The sequence below is a fragment of the Palaemon carinicauda genome, chromosome 1, assembly GCF_036898095.1.
Source record: "Palaemon carinicauda isolate YSFRI2023 chromosome 1, ASM3689809v2, whole genome shotgun sequence".
NCBI classification, from domain to species: domain Eukaryota; kingdom Metazoa; phylum Arthropoda; class Malacostraca; order Decapoda; family Palaemonidae; genus Palaemon; species Palaemon carinicauda.
This window is the reverse complement of record NC_090725.1, coordinates 186,349,353-186,365,946: the sequence shown is the minus strand read 5'-3', so window position 1 is coordinate 186,365,946 and position 16,594 is coordinate 186,349,353. Positions and strand designations below refer to the sequence as shown.

General features: G+C 48.0%; 1 protein-coding gene across 1 annotated transcript in view; it reads right to left on the bottom strand.

The window, feature by feature from the left end:
• Window positions 1–16,594, bottom strand: part of Polr1B (RNA polymerase I subunit Rpl135) — a 494,679-nt gene that overhangs the window by 342,956 nt on the left and 135,129 nt on the right. The gene's annotated exons all lie outside the window — the stretch shown is intronic.

The following is a 16,594-nucleotide window of genomic DNA, read 5'->3' as shown; positions in this document are numbered from 1 at the left end:
CAGTGATATTGCTATAATCCATCTCTATTCTCTCAAACTTTGCTTCCTTTTTTCATCTTGGAGAACACGTTTCCAATCCATGCATTAACACTGGTCTTATCACTGTACTATAAATCTTAGACATGTACCTTGATAAGCATTTTCTCATCACATACCACTCTTACTACCTCCCACCATTTCCCACAAGCTGCTTTTATCCTATTCTCAACTTCAACCTCAAATCGTCCCTCCTGATTTATAATAGACCACAAGTATCTAAGTGTTTCGCCTGTATTATAACTGATCCTCTATTTTCATTCATAGCTATCCTGTCCCTACCTTCCTTAAAGCTCAGTATAGCTTCAGTTCTATCCACATTTACTCTCAAGCCACCAGGCTCCCAAAGTCTCTTGCCACTCTAAAACCCTTCTGTGTAAATCTTCCTCCTTTTCAGTTGTAATCACCAATCATCTGCATAGAGCAACTCCCACAACTCTCATTTCTGATTTATTCACTTAACACATTCAGGAACAAGAAAAATAAAAGTAGGCTTAAAACTGGAACATGGCTGTTAAAATTATAACAAGACATAACAACTGATAGGTAATTATCGTACCCAGCCAGTTCACTGACAAATTCACTTAGATCAAAGTCTGGGACTTTCTTCGGGGCTGGTGATGATGGGAAAGTTTGAATAAAGGACTCTGGTTTGTATAGTTAGGAAAAAAGCAAATTACTTTAAAGATTTGTGATTTGTTCTTACACGAATACAAACCATCGTCTTTTACTATGGGACACTCACCCTTAGGTGGAAGGAAGTCTGCTATCCAACTGGCTGGAAACTTAACCCGGAAACATGAAACTCAAGCCTCTTGCGTGATAAAAGCGTTAAAGTTCATTACATTAGGTTTCACAGCCCTGGTTTTTAAGGACTGTTCTTGAGCTGGAAGGCTGTGTTGTAGACCTGGCAAAAAAAGGGTTTGCTGATGCTGAGACTTGAAGATCATTTCAAGATTATGGGTTTGCCTGGGTACATCCCACTGCCCCTAGTAAGGAGTGTGAGGAAAAGACTTCCATGCTTGAGCACTGAACAGCTACACACTAAATAGGTTTACCTAAATATCAGATAGTCCAGCTGGCTAGGTCTTTCGAGGCTATACCCCAAGAGAGGGGAAGACAAAGTAAAAGAAAAAGCCAGTCATTCATTACTTTCATCCTAGTCTTACTTGTAGCCTTAGCCGTCGATCTGCAGTTACTGGTCCTGTGATAAGAGCTAAGGCAGATATACCACCTGCTAAGCAGCTACAACAGGTCCTGAGGAGAACACATCTAGGGACCTGTAGGTCACATTCCACAGGTAGGGAGCAGTGAGCATTATCAGAAGCTTCCAATACCTGCCAGAAGAACCTGTATCACAGAGAGTTATGGAGTCCTTTGACTGGCCAGACAGTACAATATTGGATCCTTCTGTCTGGTTACGATTCACTTTCCCTTTGCCTACACATAAACCGAATAGTCTGGCCTATTCTTTACAGATTCTCCTCTCTCCTCATAAACCTGACAACACTGAGATTACCAAACAATTCTTCTTCACCCAAGGGGTTAACTGCTGCACTATAGTTGTTCTGTGGCTTCTTTCCTCTTGGTAGGGGTAGAGGAGAGACTGGCTGTGGTGGACAGCTCTTCTAGAAGGACACTCCAAGGCCAAACTGTTGTTCTCTAGTCTTGGGTGGTGCCATGGAATCTATACAATGGTCTTTCACTGTCTTGGGGTGGAGTTCTCTTGCTTGGGGCAGTGCTCGGGCACACTGTTATACCTAGTTTTTTTTTTTTTCTCTTTGTCAAGGTTTTTGTAGTTTATATTGGAAATATTTATTTTATTGTGACTTATTAAAACATTTTATTTTTCCTTATTTCCTTTCCTTACTGGGTTGTTTTGTCTGTTAGGCCCCAGGGGCTTATAGAATTCTGCTTTTCCAACTAGGGTTGTAGCTTAATAAGTACCGGTAATAATAAACGGATTTTGAGCAAAGCAAAAAATCTATTTTTGGGTGATATGGCCATGTTGTCCTGATGGCAGGTTCCTTTAGGTAGCTTACAAGGGAATATTTGGGAAGGTTCCAGAGATTAACCATAGGTCTTCAGAATTCTAACTCCTGGCGCGAGTATCCTTAATATGACAAATTCGTAGGTAATTTGTATTTTTCCTAACTATACAAACCTTAGCTATTTAATAGGGGTAATTACTTTCGGCAAAGCTGAATTAACACGCCATTAGAATTTTAACGAGGGTTTACTACCCCACCGCTAGTTAGCGGGGGGTAGGGAGAGTAGCTTGCTACCCCCCCCCCCCCCCCCTCACACACACACCTGTGCTGAGCTCACTTTGCTTAGAGGTATAGGACTTCACGGGGGATAGGGCTGGCGGGCAAGTTTGATTAAATAGCTAAGGTTTGTATAGTTAGGAAAAATACAAATTACCTACGAATTTGTCATTTGTTCTGTAACTGAAATACAGTACAAATCATGCTATCTAATATGGGTGACTCACCCCTTAGGAAGGGTGGTAAGTCCCAGCCAGTACTGGCTTTTGGCTTTGCCCAGGGACTCAGTATCTGAGTGTGTCAGCACTCAACAATAAGGAGTCCCTGCACCTTGCTAGAACCTTGCTGAGCAAGGGCTGCGGCCTACGTAAGCTGTGTGTGAAGGTCTGAAGTGTGACTTGTCCTAGGAAGTTGACCTGTAGTCCTTTAGATGGAAACTTTAGGCTAGGACTCTCCCAATACCACCTCGTCAGGGTATGGGGACGTGACAGTATTAGCTTAATACTAGGAACACAATGAAACATGGTTTACCTGTAGTGGTTCGAGGTCAGCTTTGCATAGAACTCAGGATGCTGCTTTCCCCAAGAGAGGGGAGGATGAAGAAAAGAATAAGCGCGAGACAACGGATTTTGAGCGAAGCGAAAAATCTATTTTTGGGTGAGATGGCCATGTCGTCCTGATAGAAGTTCCTAAAGGGTAGCTTCCTTGGGTATATATGACTACGGTGATATTCCCAGAGAATTTACCTTAAGGTACCCAGAATTCTAACTCCTGGAGCGAATATCCCTAAATAAAAGAACCAGGGATATCGCGAAATATCAGAGGACGTATTCTTGACACACCACATAGCAATCTGCACCCCGAACAGAATTAACACTTCGAAGGGGTCAATTGGCAAGAAAACGAAAAACGAGAAAGAAAGGAGAGCCGCTCGCAAGGTACCTCTCCTCTCCCGTTTCGTAAGCGTGCATTGCGCCGCTCACGGCGCCATCTGTATTCCTTTTTGCGTAGCTCAACAACTCGGTGTTTTTCCCTGTGTTATCTCGCAATTCTTGGATTATTTTCAACATTATAATGCTTTCTCCAACTTCTTCTGCCTCTGATAAGTTGAGTATTATCTCTTTTATGTATAAATGTAAGCTCTTGGTGAATTTAAAATAATTTGATAGTGATATCTTCGTTACAAGAGCTGTTGCCTACCGGAGGCGTCCTGGACGCTGTCGCTCGCCATGCATGAGTTCATAACTTCATATGAGTAGGGAAAATTCCAGCGAAGAAGAAATATCCACTCCTTTGAGCCTGAAGGCTAGACTTAAGGCTGAGCGATAGCCTTTCACTGCCGAGACTGAAAGGTGCATTTCTTCTCGCAAATACATTGAAGAACTCCGCTATTGCTGGAATAGTGGCATCGAGTGGAGATATACCCCTTCCACGACACCAACCACTGAAACTCGCTACTTTGCCTGGTAGACCCCTGGGGATGACCTTCGCAGGTGTCCAGACATCCTGTTCGCAACCTGTTGTGAAAAACCTCTCTCCGCGAGGAGATGCTGGATAGTCTCCAGGCGTGAAGTCGAAGCAAAATTACAGCTTTGTGACAGATGTTGGCGTGTGGTTGTTTGAGTAGCTCGTGTCGTGAAGTGAGTTCTCTCAGAAGTTCCGTTAGGAGTTGCAGAAGGTCTGGAAACCATTCCGCGTGATGCCATAGCGGAGCTATTGGGGTCATCGAGAAATTGACCGATATTCTGGTGTTGTTAAGTACCCTCCTCATCAGACAGAATGGGGGAAAGGCGTATACGTCGATGTTGTCCCACCATTGTTGGAAGGCATCTTTCCAGAGTGCCTTGTTATCCGGGACTGGGGAGCAATACAGCGGGAGCTTGAAGTTCAGCGCTGTAGCGAACAGATCCACAGTCGGGGAACCCCACAAAGTCAGGACTTTGTTGGCTACTAGATGATCCAAAGACCACTCAGTACTCACTATCTGAGACGCTCTGCTCAGACTGTCGGCGAGCACATTCCTCTTGCCTTGAATGAAGCGAGCCGATAGTGGAATCAAGTGGACTTCGGTCCATCTCAGTATCTCTACTGCGAGATGGGATAGCTGCTCTGAAAAGGTACCTCCCTGCTTCTTGATGTAAGCCACTACTGTGGTGTTGTCGCTCATTACCACCACAGAGTGACCCGCCAGGTATTGTTGGAACTGTTGAAGGGCCAGGAATACAGCCTTCATCTCAAGCACATTTATATGGAGGCACTTTTCTGATTCTGACCACAGGCCTGAGGTCCTGTGGTGCAAAACGTGGGCCCCCCACCCTTTCTTTGAGGCGTCCGAAAACAGCATCAAATCCGGGGGGGAGGACGAGAAGATCCACTCCCCTTCGTAGGTTCTCGTCTGTCACCCACCACTGAAGGTCCGTCCGTTCCGCAGGACCCATAGGGATCATGACGTCCAGGGAATCGTGACCTTGATTCCACTGGGACTTGAGTCGCCATTGAAGAGATCTCATTCTGAGGCGACCGTTGAGAACTAGACGGGCCAAGGATGAGAGGTGACTGAGGAGACGTAACCACGATTGGGCTGGGAGCTCTTCTCGTCTGAGGAAAGGATTCGCGACCCTCCTCAGCCTTGCTATCCTGTCGTCTGATGGGAAGGCTTTGTGGAGATTGGTGTTTATGATCATGCCTAGATATACCAGTCTTTGAGTAAGAAGTAGAGAAGACTTCTCGAGATTTACCATGATCCCCAGATCTTGCCAAAGTCCCAGAAGTTTGTCTCAGTGTCGAAGAAGGGCTGACTCCGTGTCTGCTAGGATCAACCAGTCGTCCAGATAACGGAGGAGACGGATGCTGATCCTGTGTGCCAACGACGATATTAGGGTGAACACTCTGGTGAAAACCTGAGGTGCTGTGGAGAGACCAAAACACAGCACCTTGAACTGGTAGATCTTGTTGTCTAATCTGAATCTTCAGTACTGTACTTCCTTGAAGACGGATGGACTGGGATCTGGAAGTACGCGTCCTTCAGGTCCAGTGTACACATGAAGTCTTGCGGTCACACTGCAAGTCTGACCGTGTCTGCCGTCTCCATGCTGAACGGGGTCTGCTTGACAAACCTGTTCAGAGCTGAGAGGTCGATGACTGGTCTCCAGCCTCCAGACGCCTTCTTTACAAGAAATAGTCGACTGAAGAAGTGTGGGGACCTGTCGACGACCTCTTGGAGAGCGCCCTTCTTCAACATGGTCTCGACTTCTGCCCGAAGGGCTTGCCCCCTTGCCGATCCCATGGCAAGGGAGCTCAACAACAATGGATTCGCTGTCAGGGGAGGTAGAGATGTTGTGAACGGGATGCGATATCCTTGACTGATTACGGAAATCGTCCAGGAATCGGCCCCGAGTTGCTGCCACCTGTTTGCGCAACTTAGTAGCCATCACCCCACTGGTGGACATGCAGGGGGACTGCCAATCCTAGCATTTGTGGGCTCAGCCACTGCCTCTAGGATTCTTTCCTTCCCTGGAGGAAATTTTTGCCTTTCTTGTCCTTAACAGGAAAGGGCTTCGTCACCGTTGTCTTCGCTGTAGCTGCCGGTTTCGTGGTCTTGGTAGGACGTGGTTGCTGGAGGTTTATAGGGCTCCGATGTTAAAGACCTATGTAGGAGAGAGTCCTGGTTGGACTTCCTCCACCTCTCAGCCGCCTGCTCCACGTCTTTAGGCTCGAACAAGTTCTTCCCCATAATTGAAGAATGTCTGAGCCTGCTGATCTCGGTACTGGGGACCTTCTGGTGGAATCTCTCAGACACCGCATCTCGACGTTTCAAGATGGTATTAGCCCACAAGTTCGAGACTTGGTGGGCTAAAAACTCGATGGTACGAGTGCCTGAGAGTAAAAAGGTCTCCATGGCCTTCCTGGTACTCTCTTTGGACAAGTCCTCAGATCGTAACAGGATGCCCAGAGACCCTAGCCAGATGTCCAGCTACGAAGTTGCCTGCATGGCACATTTCGCCACCTTCTCCTGGCTAAGGATCTCCGTAGCCGAGAACAACACTTGCCGGTTGGAGAGTCTCTCTAGAGGGACTACCCCGGTAAGCTCTTCCAAAGAGTGGTGTAAGGGAAGAGCTAAACAAGTCTCCTCCATGATGTCAAAGTACCTTCTCTGATGGACACGAGGAGGCGGGAGGAGTTTATCGCCGGCGCTGGATTGGCTGGAGGAGGCAAACTCGGAGAGCTGGCCCTCGACCTTATCTCTGGCACTCTTAACCCCTCGAGACCAGGGCAAAGCTGCGCTGGCCTTAGAGGGTTTTTGAGTACCAAAGACTCGGTCCAAGACCGTGTCCTTGCCTTCACGAGGGGGAATCTCTGGATCTGGGAACCCATTGAGATTCCTCATAAGGGTCAGAACCTGCCAGAACGCATGCTCTGACTCCTGTAGCTCTCCTCCTGAAGGGCTAGCAGCGAAGTCTCCTGTCCCCGAAGGCTCTTCTTGGGGGGACTCATGGACGTTCTCCGAGGGCTTGGCTGGTTCTGGTCTAATCCTTGAGGACGACTTCGGTAAAGTCTTGGAGTCCTTCGACTCCCTCCTGGGAGGGATGCAGGACTCCAACAGTGATGGTGGGAGGCTCTTCTCCACCCCTACCCGAGAAGACTTCCCTGCGCGAGGTGGGGTTTCCCTCATTGGTGCGATGGGGGAATGCCTCACCTCGCGTGACTCCCCTGAGGACGGGAAATCTTCGTCCGAAGGGGAGGGAGTGAAAGTCTGGGGGGGAGGAGGCCTTCCTAAACGACTTCCGACGAGTCAGCTTCTTCCTTGGAGAAGTTACCACGTCAGCTACTCCTCTCTTCCTCTTCAGGGGAATCGAAGCTGCCACTGATTTGTGGCCCAGCTCAGAGAGAACAGGCTTAAAAGCCTGCATGACTGCTCTGACTAGGGCCCCAAACCAGGGCAGCTGATTGACAGCTGTGCTGTCAGACACTCCCTCTGGAGGGAAGGGGATCGTTCGATCCCAAGGAGGAGTTACCAAAGTAGGGTCTGCCTGAAAGGAAGAAGGAGAAAAGTCCCTGGACCTATCTGGAATTCTCCCTCCCTCCGGCGAGCGCGCTGTTCTGAGCTTGCCGGGGTGTGTGTGTGTGTGTGTGTGTGTGTGTGTGTGTGTGTGTGTGTGTGTGTGTGTGTGTGATGATGATGATGATGATGATGATGATGATGATGATGATGATGATGATGATGATGATGATGACCTGGCCGCGCAGCGTCCTGCAGCCTCCCGCGTGGGATTGAGCTGGGGGTCGCGCGATAGAATTTTGCCTGGGTCGTGAGCGGGAGATTGTTCGCGCATGTGGGCGAATGTTAGCGCGCGCGAGGGCGATGGTGAGGGCGCGTGTGGGCTTGCGGGCGAGCGATGGCGCGCAGGGGCGCGTTCCGGAGATAGCAGAGGGTACGCAGCAGGCTGAATGAGCGCTCGCGCGGTATCCCGAAGAGCCCGTGAGGGCGATAACGTTGGGCGCGTGCACAGAAGATATATCCCTTGCACGCGGGCGCGCATGAGGGCGCACATCTGGTAGAATAGGTGGGCATGCAGGGCGCGCGTCGGAGACTGGTGAAGGATGGCGCGTTGGAGAGCACTGGCGAGCAGGGGAAGAGGTTATCTTTCCCTTTGCGCCCAGATCAGAAGATCGTGGGCGCGCAGGAGATCGTTGGCGCACACGCAAGCGCGGCGCGTAGGCGAGCGCTGGAGCGCAGGAGAACAGGGGCGCACAAGGCGCGCATCAGGATGAGGGTGCGCAGTAGCGCGCTGACAGACAGGTGAGCGTTGGCGCACAGGTGAGCGCTGGCGCGCAGGTGATCGCTGGCACACTATAACAGGATCAACAACAGCAGGCGAGCGCTTGCACGCAATTGCGTGCGCTGGCGCACAAGTGAATGTTGGCGCGCAGGGGATACCTGGCGCGTAAGGGACTTAGACACAATTTTGTGTGATAGTCCCTTGTGCCCCGAAGGGACCGTTGCCCGTTTGAAAACAGGGTGAGTAGGCGTCCAAAGCGCATCAGCGGCCAGGAACGGCGACAGCAGGTCAGCAGGTCTGGCGGGTGGAAGGTCGGCGTGTCCTTTGCAAGGACTACCTTCCACTGAAGGAGATCGCGAATGATCTGCAGAGAGGTCCAGGGATGTAGCTGGTAGAGTCGGCGAACGAGGGCGAGGTACCTCTGCGGCGGACGGCGGAGATGATAAACCGAAGAGGTGCCTCCTAACACCCTTGTGAGGTGAAGGAAGGCCTCTACGGCGAAGAGGAAGGCGGGCTTTACGCCTTATATGCCCTCTGGGGGCTGTGGGGTCAGCAGGCTGACCATCAGCAGTCCTCCGAAGAGGAGTCTCTGTGAGTGAACTCCCTCGAGGGGGAGAATCACCGGCAGGAGAGACCGTTGGACTTAATTCCTCCCTCGAAAGATGTTCGGAGGGGGGAACTAAGCCTTCAGCTACATCATCAACATCAGGAGCAGAGGTTTGATACAACTCGTCGGAAGCCTCTGCCACAACAACGTCGACGATAAACAGAGGATCAACCTCTGCTAAAGTTGGCGATTGTTTGACAGCTGCCCCCAACCTGACCATGTCAAATAAGGCTTCCTTGGAGGGAGAACCCTCAAGCCCCAAGGAAGCCCAAAGCTGCAACAAATCATTATTAGTAACATTTACATTTGAATCCTCCCCGGGGGAGGAGGAGGAGCTGCCTCGCTATGGGAGGCAACTCCCTCTCCCAAACCCCGAGATCGGTCAACAGAACTGCGGCCTACCCTACCACTCGACAGTTTCTCGGAAGAAACCGATCAAGTGGGAGCTTTGGAGGAGGTTTGGGCCACAGAAGAAGAGCCCTTGAGATTTTCTCCTTTCAAAGAAACCTTCGAAGGAGAAATATCCAGCCTGGACTACTTCTTCCGGCGCTGGGAAAATCTCTCCCACTGGGAGGTAGACCACTCCCTGCACTCACCACACACATTATTCTTATCACACCGTTGGCCCCTACAGTAAGGACACAAGGTGTGGGGGTCCGTTTCGACCGCCGACATATACAGTAGGTACCATAAGGGCGGTCAGGTAAACCAGGACACTTACGCATCGCAGAGGCCAACTTCACACACACTCTGTCAAAGGAAAAGCAAACAAAAGATTAGTAATGGCTGTCAAAGAAGGCGAGGGTGACAGCAGACACGTCCGACTACCACCCGAGCCGAGAGCAAAGTGAGCTCAGCACAGGTGTGTATGAGGGGGAGGTGGAGGGGGGGTTAGCAAGCTACCCTCCCTACACCCCGCTAACTAGCGGTGGGGTAGTAAACCCTCGTTAAAATTCTAATGGCTCGTCATTTCAGCTACGCCGAAAGTAATTACCCATATTAAATAGCGTGGTTTGTATTTCAGTTACGGAACAAATAATTTTTAAGGATATCGCATAAAATCAAGGGACGTATTTCTTGATACGACACATGGCAATCTTCACCCCGAATAGATTTTACTCTTTGAGGGGGAAGACTGGCGAAATGAAGGGGAGCCGTTATCAAGGTTACCCGGAGGATCCCTTCCCAGTACTACTACGGCGTATTATTCCTTGTTGCATTTAAGCAGGAACAGCCGCAATAGAGTAGTTTTCATTGGGGTCTTTCATTACGTAGTTGTACACTCCTTTTGAAAGAAAGGAGGGTCCATCAGGACGACATGGCCATATCACCCATAAATAGATTTTTCGCTTTGCTCGAAATCCGTTTTTTGGGCTCAGCCATGTCATCCTGATGGAAGTTTACCGGAGAATTACTTGAAAGTATTATATCTCTGGGTTTGTATAAGTGACTTTACTTTGAATGAGTTCCTTATATGGTCTCCCAGACCTTATATATATACTGTATATATGACATTACCATTATTTGTCATATCCACTAAGTTTGGAACTAGCTTAGGGCTTCCTGCCCCCTGCAGGGAAATTGTCGATTTCAACTATAAGGTGTCAAAGTTTGTCATTCTGTCAGAACAAGGTGGAACTTGTACAGATTACCAGGTTGTTCTTTCAGAGATTTTACTCCCAAGAATTCTATTTTAGGAAAAATAAAAGGCTCTGGATAGTTTTATTCGTATTCATAAAGGGCATATAGGACGCAGATACATTTTTATGTGTCTTTATTTTTATAAACAAAATATAAAAATGCAAAATGCTAAATGCATCATTAGAAAGAATCTATGCCACATATCTACACCTCTAGGTATATATATTTTTAACCTGTAAGGGAAGAAAACATATATTAGTTCATTCGTAAATGCCACTCAATATTGTGAAGTTAATTGATTGATTTCACTTAGATGTTGGATATGTTTCAACACTGTGTACAAATGTTCACACGGCACTGGTGTTATTGGTTAGATTCTACACCTACAGTATATAGAACAGTCCACAAATCACCATAGTGATTTCCATTAAAAGGTATTACACTCGAAGGTGCTAATACCTGTTCACTCAATACACTGTTAAGTCCCAAAACAGTCCACTGTTCATCGCAGCACTAGACGACAGGTTTTATAACACTACCTGCCGCCACCACAAAGTGTTTTATTTCATGCACTGGCTTCGCATAGTGTTTATAGAAGACTGGATTATTTCCACCCCGTATATGAGCGGAGTTTATCAAAGTCCATATGTTGAAAGAAGGTCAACGAGGAAGCAACTTTTCTAGAATCATGACCTGCAGGTGTACTGTCAGGATCCACTCTGCGAATAAAGTAGGTGAATTTTGCCCTCAGTTGTTTTAGGGATAAGTTTGATCCTGAGGTTTTGCCTAGGAAGAGCTGTACCTCCTTGAAGTCTGATGTTCTTTGAAGATGGACCTTGAGACACTCTACTGGACATAGAGAGACATCTTCCTTCAGAGGGCAGATTCTCCAAGGACCCCCCGTTTTGGTGGGCAGCTCGTTTTTGGCGAAAAAGGTAGGATCGGGGAAAAGATTCAGTTCTCCCTCTTCTGTGAACTGAATATGGCCTTCATTTCTGGATAGAGCCACTATTTCACTAACTCTAGCCCCTGAGGCTATAGCGAACAGGAATATCACTTTCTGTGTTAGATCCTTTAGGGTACAATCTTCATTGTTCAAATTCGAAACAGTGCAAGACTTTGTCCAAAGACCATGATATGGGCTTTGGAGAGGTTGCTGGTTTGAGTCTAGCGCATGCTTTTGGAATCTTATTGAAGATTTCGTTTGACAGGTCCACCTGGAAGGCGTAAAGAAGAGGTCTAGTCAAAGCTGACTTACACGTAGTTATTGTGGTGGAAGCCAGGCCTTGTTCATGAAGGTAGATGAAGAAGGAAAGGCAGAAGTCTATTGAGATTTCTGCCGGTTTCACTGTTTTCACAAAGGAAAACCACTTCTTCCAAGACGATTCGTATTGTCTTCTGGTTGACTTTGACTTATATTCTTCTATAAAGTCGATGTTGTCTTTTGAGATCCCGAATCTTTTCTTGGCTGCTAAGACGAGAAAATCATGAGATGTAGGTTTTGGGTTCTCAATGATGAAGCGTAGACAGTCGACTTCTGAACCAGTTGGGATAGAACTGGGTTCGGTAGAGGAAACAGCTTCAGTTTCAGTTCTATAACTAGAGGGAACCAATTGCTCTTGGGCCATTTGGGGGCCACTACTGCTGCTGTTCCCCTGAAGGATCTCAGCTTGTTGAGGACTTTCAGCAGGAGGTTGGTTGGTGGGAACAGATAGAGATGATTCCATCTGTTCCAATCGAGGGACATGGCGTCCGTCGCTTCTGCCTGAGGGTCCTCGTAAGGGGCTACATATCGAGGTAGTTTCTTGCTGTCGCTCGTCGCCAAGAGGTCGATATGCAGTTCCGGGACGAGATGAAGGAGAATGAGTCTGCGTCCAGGGACCATTCTGTCTCTATCGGCTTTTGCCTGAATAGAGCATCCGCTGTCACATTGCAGAACCCTTGCAGGTGAACTGCTGATAAGTGCCATCTTTTCTTCCTTGCCAAGCGAAAGATGGCTAACATCACGTAAGTGATGTGAGGTGATGTCGAGCCTTGTCGGTTCAGACATTTCACTATTACTTCGCTGTCCAAGACCAACCTGATGTGGGCTGATCTGTGAGGGGATAGTTTCTTCAACGTCAGGAAGACTGCCATGGCCTCCAGAATGTTGATGTGAAAAGTCTTGAACTGGTGCGACCAATTCCCTTGCACTTTCCTCTGATGAGAATGGCTTCTCCATCCTTCCGGTGAGACATCTGTGTGGATGACCACTGAAGGTTGAGGTGGTTGTAAGGGAATTGTCCTTGTCAAGCTCTTGACCTTTGACCACGGCCTTAGAAGTGATCGCAGTAAGGTCGGTGTCAATCTTTGTTGATCTCTTTGAGCTTTTGATGCGTATTTCTCCAGACTCCTGACGCATCTTTTAGTTGTGCTTTTAGCACTGGGTCTGTCACTGCTGCAAACTGGAGAGAGCCCATTACTCTTTCCTGTTGGCGTCTTGAAATCTTGTTGAGTTTCAGTAGTCTCCTGACAGATCCCGCAATCTCTCTCCTCTTCTTCGGTGGAATGGAGAGGCGATGCGACTGCAAGTTCCAATGGATTCCTAACCATTGAAACTCCTGAGCTGGAGAGAGGCGAGACTTCTTGTGGTTGATCTTGAAGCCCAAGTGACTCAGTCGTCCAGGTATGCCGCCACCTGAATGCCTTCTAAGCGTAGCTGTTGGACGACTGTGTCCGCGAGTTTTGTGAATATCCTTGGGATATGTTTAGTCCGAAGAGCATGCCTCTGAAGACATACTTTGTCTTCTGTAGCCTGAATCCTAGGTAGGAAGAGAGGGGGCGGCTGACTGGTAGGTGCCAATAACCATCTGCCAGGTCTATCGAGACTGTGTGCGCCCCTTTCGGTAACAGGGTCCTTATGTGTTGTAGGGTTAGCATCCGGAACTTACTTGTTCTCGATGAACTTGTTGAACGGAGACAAGTCCAGAATGACTCTGAGTTTGTCTGAGTCCTTCTTGAGAACACAAAACAGCCTTCCCTGGAATTTGATGGACTTCGTTTTCCTTTTTACCTTTTTGCTCAAGAGTTCTGAGGTATATTCTTCCAATAAGGGGGTGGAGTGTTGGAAGAATTGAGGAAAAGGGGGGTGGAGTTTTGTTCCATTTCCACCCGAGTCCATTCTTGATTAGGTTGTGGGCTCAGGGATCGAAGATCCAACAATCCCGAAAGTGGAGGAGTCTTCCTCCTACCTGGAGCATCTCATTGCTGAGAAATTCCAGAGAGTTTGTTACCTTGACCACGTCCTCCTCTACCCCTTGAGGAGTTTCTTGAGGAACCTCTTCTAGAGCCTCTGCCTCTAGGGCGAAAGGTAGTAGTGTGCCTTTCAAAGCCTGGATTAAATACTGGCAACTGAGCTACCAGCTGCTGGGGTACCATTGGGAAGGTGGTTTGCAGCTGGGCAACCATTTGGGGCACTATGGTCATGGTGACGGTTGGATGTTGTGCAGGCCTGTGGCTTCTTTGTCTTCCTGTTCTTGGGTTGGGGACCAGTGTCAGAGGATGATTTTCTCTTGGAAGACATGCCCCACTTCTGGAGAAGGTTCCTATCCTCCGTGGCAGCTATAGCAATGACCTCCTGGACCACTTCTTTTGGGAAGAGGTTATTGCCCCAGATGCATCAAGTGCTCAACTTCCTGGGCTCATGTTTGACAGTTGCATTGCCAAACACATCCTCTCTACAGGCCCTCCTGCCCTTCACGAAAGTGTATATGTCCTTAACAAGGGCAGCCATGTGAGTCTTGGCTAGGACCATGTACATATCTGGGGTATTAGAAAGGCCTGCACACATCTCCATACAGTTCTGGAGAGACTAAGAGGCAGCTAGTCTCTCTTTTGTCTCCTGTTACCTTCTCAAAAGATGTTCCGACAACTTTGGAAGGTTCTCATTGAACTGTTGTCCTGCTATCTCTGGATCCAGTTTCGAGACTGAGAAGGTTAGATGAACTTCGTACCATTCCTTCTCGCAGGTAGGCAGAGCTAGAGACAATGGTCTGCACTCCTCTAGCATAGGGCATGATTTGCCCGCGTCAACTGCTTTCAGCATGCAGTTGAGAGCTTTGGCCGAAATGGGGAAAGCTCTGGAGGAAGGAGCAAGGAAGGTAGGGTGCTTCTTGCTCAAAACTGAAACCTTCGAGTTGGTATAGCCAGCTTTTTTTAAGGTACTTGTTAAGAGAGCCTGCGCCTTGTCATGCCTAAAGATCATGACCTCTTTAAGTTCCGTCTCCACACGAGATGCTGGTTCATCCCGCAATCTCACGTAACATTCTGGGTAAGCCGAGATGTTAGGCCAGAATTGGAGATCTTCGAGGGGCTTGGCCCCCATCTTCTCAGAGATGTACAGTTTCCCATTCATCATGGGCATATACTCCGCATACCTCCAGGGGTTGGTTTCAGAGCATTGAGGTAAGTCAGAGACTTTGATAGGCTTGTGAGAGCCTCTGAGAACACCCGAGCATTTCGCTTCTCTAACTTCCCTCCTCATCTCTTGTTGTTCCTTGCGGAACGATTCCATCATCTGTTGAGGCTGTCCTAGGAGCGCCTCGATCTTGGCTATCAGCGGTTCCAGATGGGGAGTTGGGACTGAAGAAGTTGACGGCACAGGTTGATATGCCGTCACAGAAAACTTACGGTCTTCCGTTATCTTTAATACGGATCCTTCTTCCTACTTGGGTGGCTGAGCCACCTCTTCTTCAGGATTTTCTTGCAGAAGATCTTTTTCGATGTCGGTGGACACCTCCGACATCGGTTCTTGGTGGATATCCATGCCTTCAAGTGCCTTGTTGATGTCAACCTCTATCGTCAGCTGGATGAAGGGAGGCTTGACCTGTGCCTGAGGTACAATCGCGTCAGATTGGGCCTTAGGGAACAGAAGAACCCTCTTACCCACTTCCGAAGCGTTCCCCTCGCTGTATCCCTTGACTCCGTCGTCTCAGGGATATCTTCACCGAATCCTTCGGTCATCAGGGCCGAGCAGACGGTGCAACCCTTTGGATCCCAATACCTCAGGGTTTCAGTTGCGATGAAGCAGGGGGCGTGAGACCTGCACATCTTGTGGCCACAAAAGTCCCTACTTTTGTGGTTGCAGAACAGGACTGCACACTTCACCTTAGCCGCCTCCTCTAAGGAAAGAAAGAGTAAAATGAGTATGGGGTAATTTACCTCACTGATAAAATTACACACGCATAAAATAGTATAAATTACTATTATTATCATAGCTTAGGATAGTAAGCTAGGAAAGAAGTAGGAAAGACACATATCTGTGTTTTCCCTCCAGGCAATTGCTGTGACCTCCTACAATATTAATATTTTTAATTTCCTTATTAGGGAAAATACTGAGTGGAATAACTCTCGTACGTAGAGCCGGAGTCAGTGGATACTAACACTAACTCCACCACTTGTAGAATATTAATACTGAAAGGTAATCATTGGTGTTCCGATGATCTAGGATTCATCGGAATGTTGAAGGAATACTTCACCTCAACATTTTTTTTTTTAATCAGTCTCAACAATGGACTGTGAAAGGATACACAGGGTATGTTGGAAATTTCATACTACTGTATCATTATATATGTAGTTTTCTAACTGCTGTATTGTTATACCGCAGGAATACTGGCTACTGTATTATCTTATACTGTAGTTTTGCGGGTATGCTACCGGGTTAGACTAGTACCTGGCAGCACTAGCTGACAGAGAGAGAGAAAGAATGGAAAGAAGGACTATCGTATTATTATAGTTTAGTACAATAATTAGGGGTGTAGGGACTACTGCCTCTACTGCCTTCTTTCCAGAATGAGGATTCAAATGGAAGGGGAGGAATACATTGATTCTAGCTTCCATCCAGCCACAATTTCTGTTGCCGGCTGTACTGCCGGTTACAGGGTTTGTGGATGGCAGTTCAAGAGAGGACTGAAGAATACTCGAAAGTGTAATGGGTTTTTCACCGGCAGCCGTCAGGCCCGGCTCAACCTCTCCCGGAGTTTTGCTTCCATTGGGGAGATGGTCGAAGCTGTAACCTAACCGCCTTTATAAGAGCCCAGCCGGTAACCCAGTCAGCCAAACAAGCGGGGTGAATGTAGAATACCGGCCACAGGAATCGTAATGGCTATGCCGTCACTAAAGGACAGAAGGGGAAGGGAAAGGGTCTTATATTTTACAGAGAAAGGTGGCGGCAGGTATGCCTCCTACTTTCGGCTGTAAATCAAGGAAACATAGTTTCCAATACC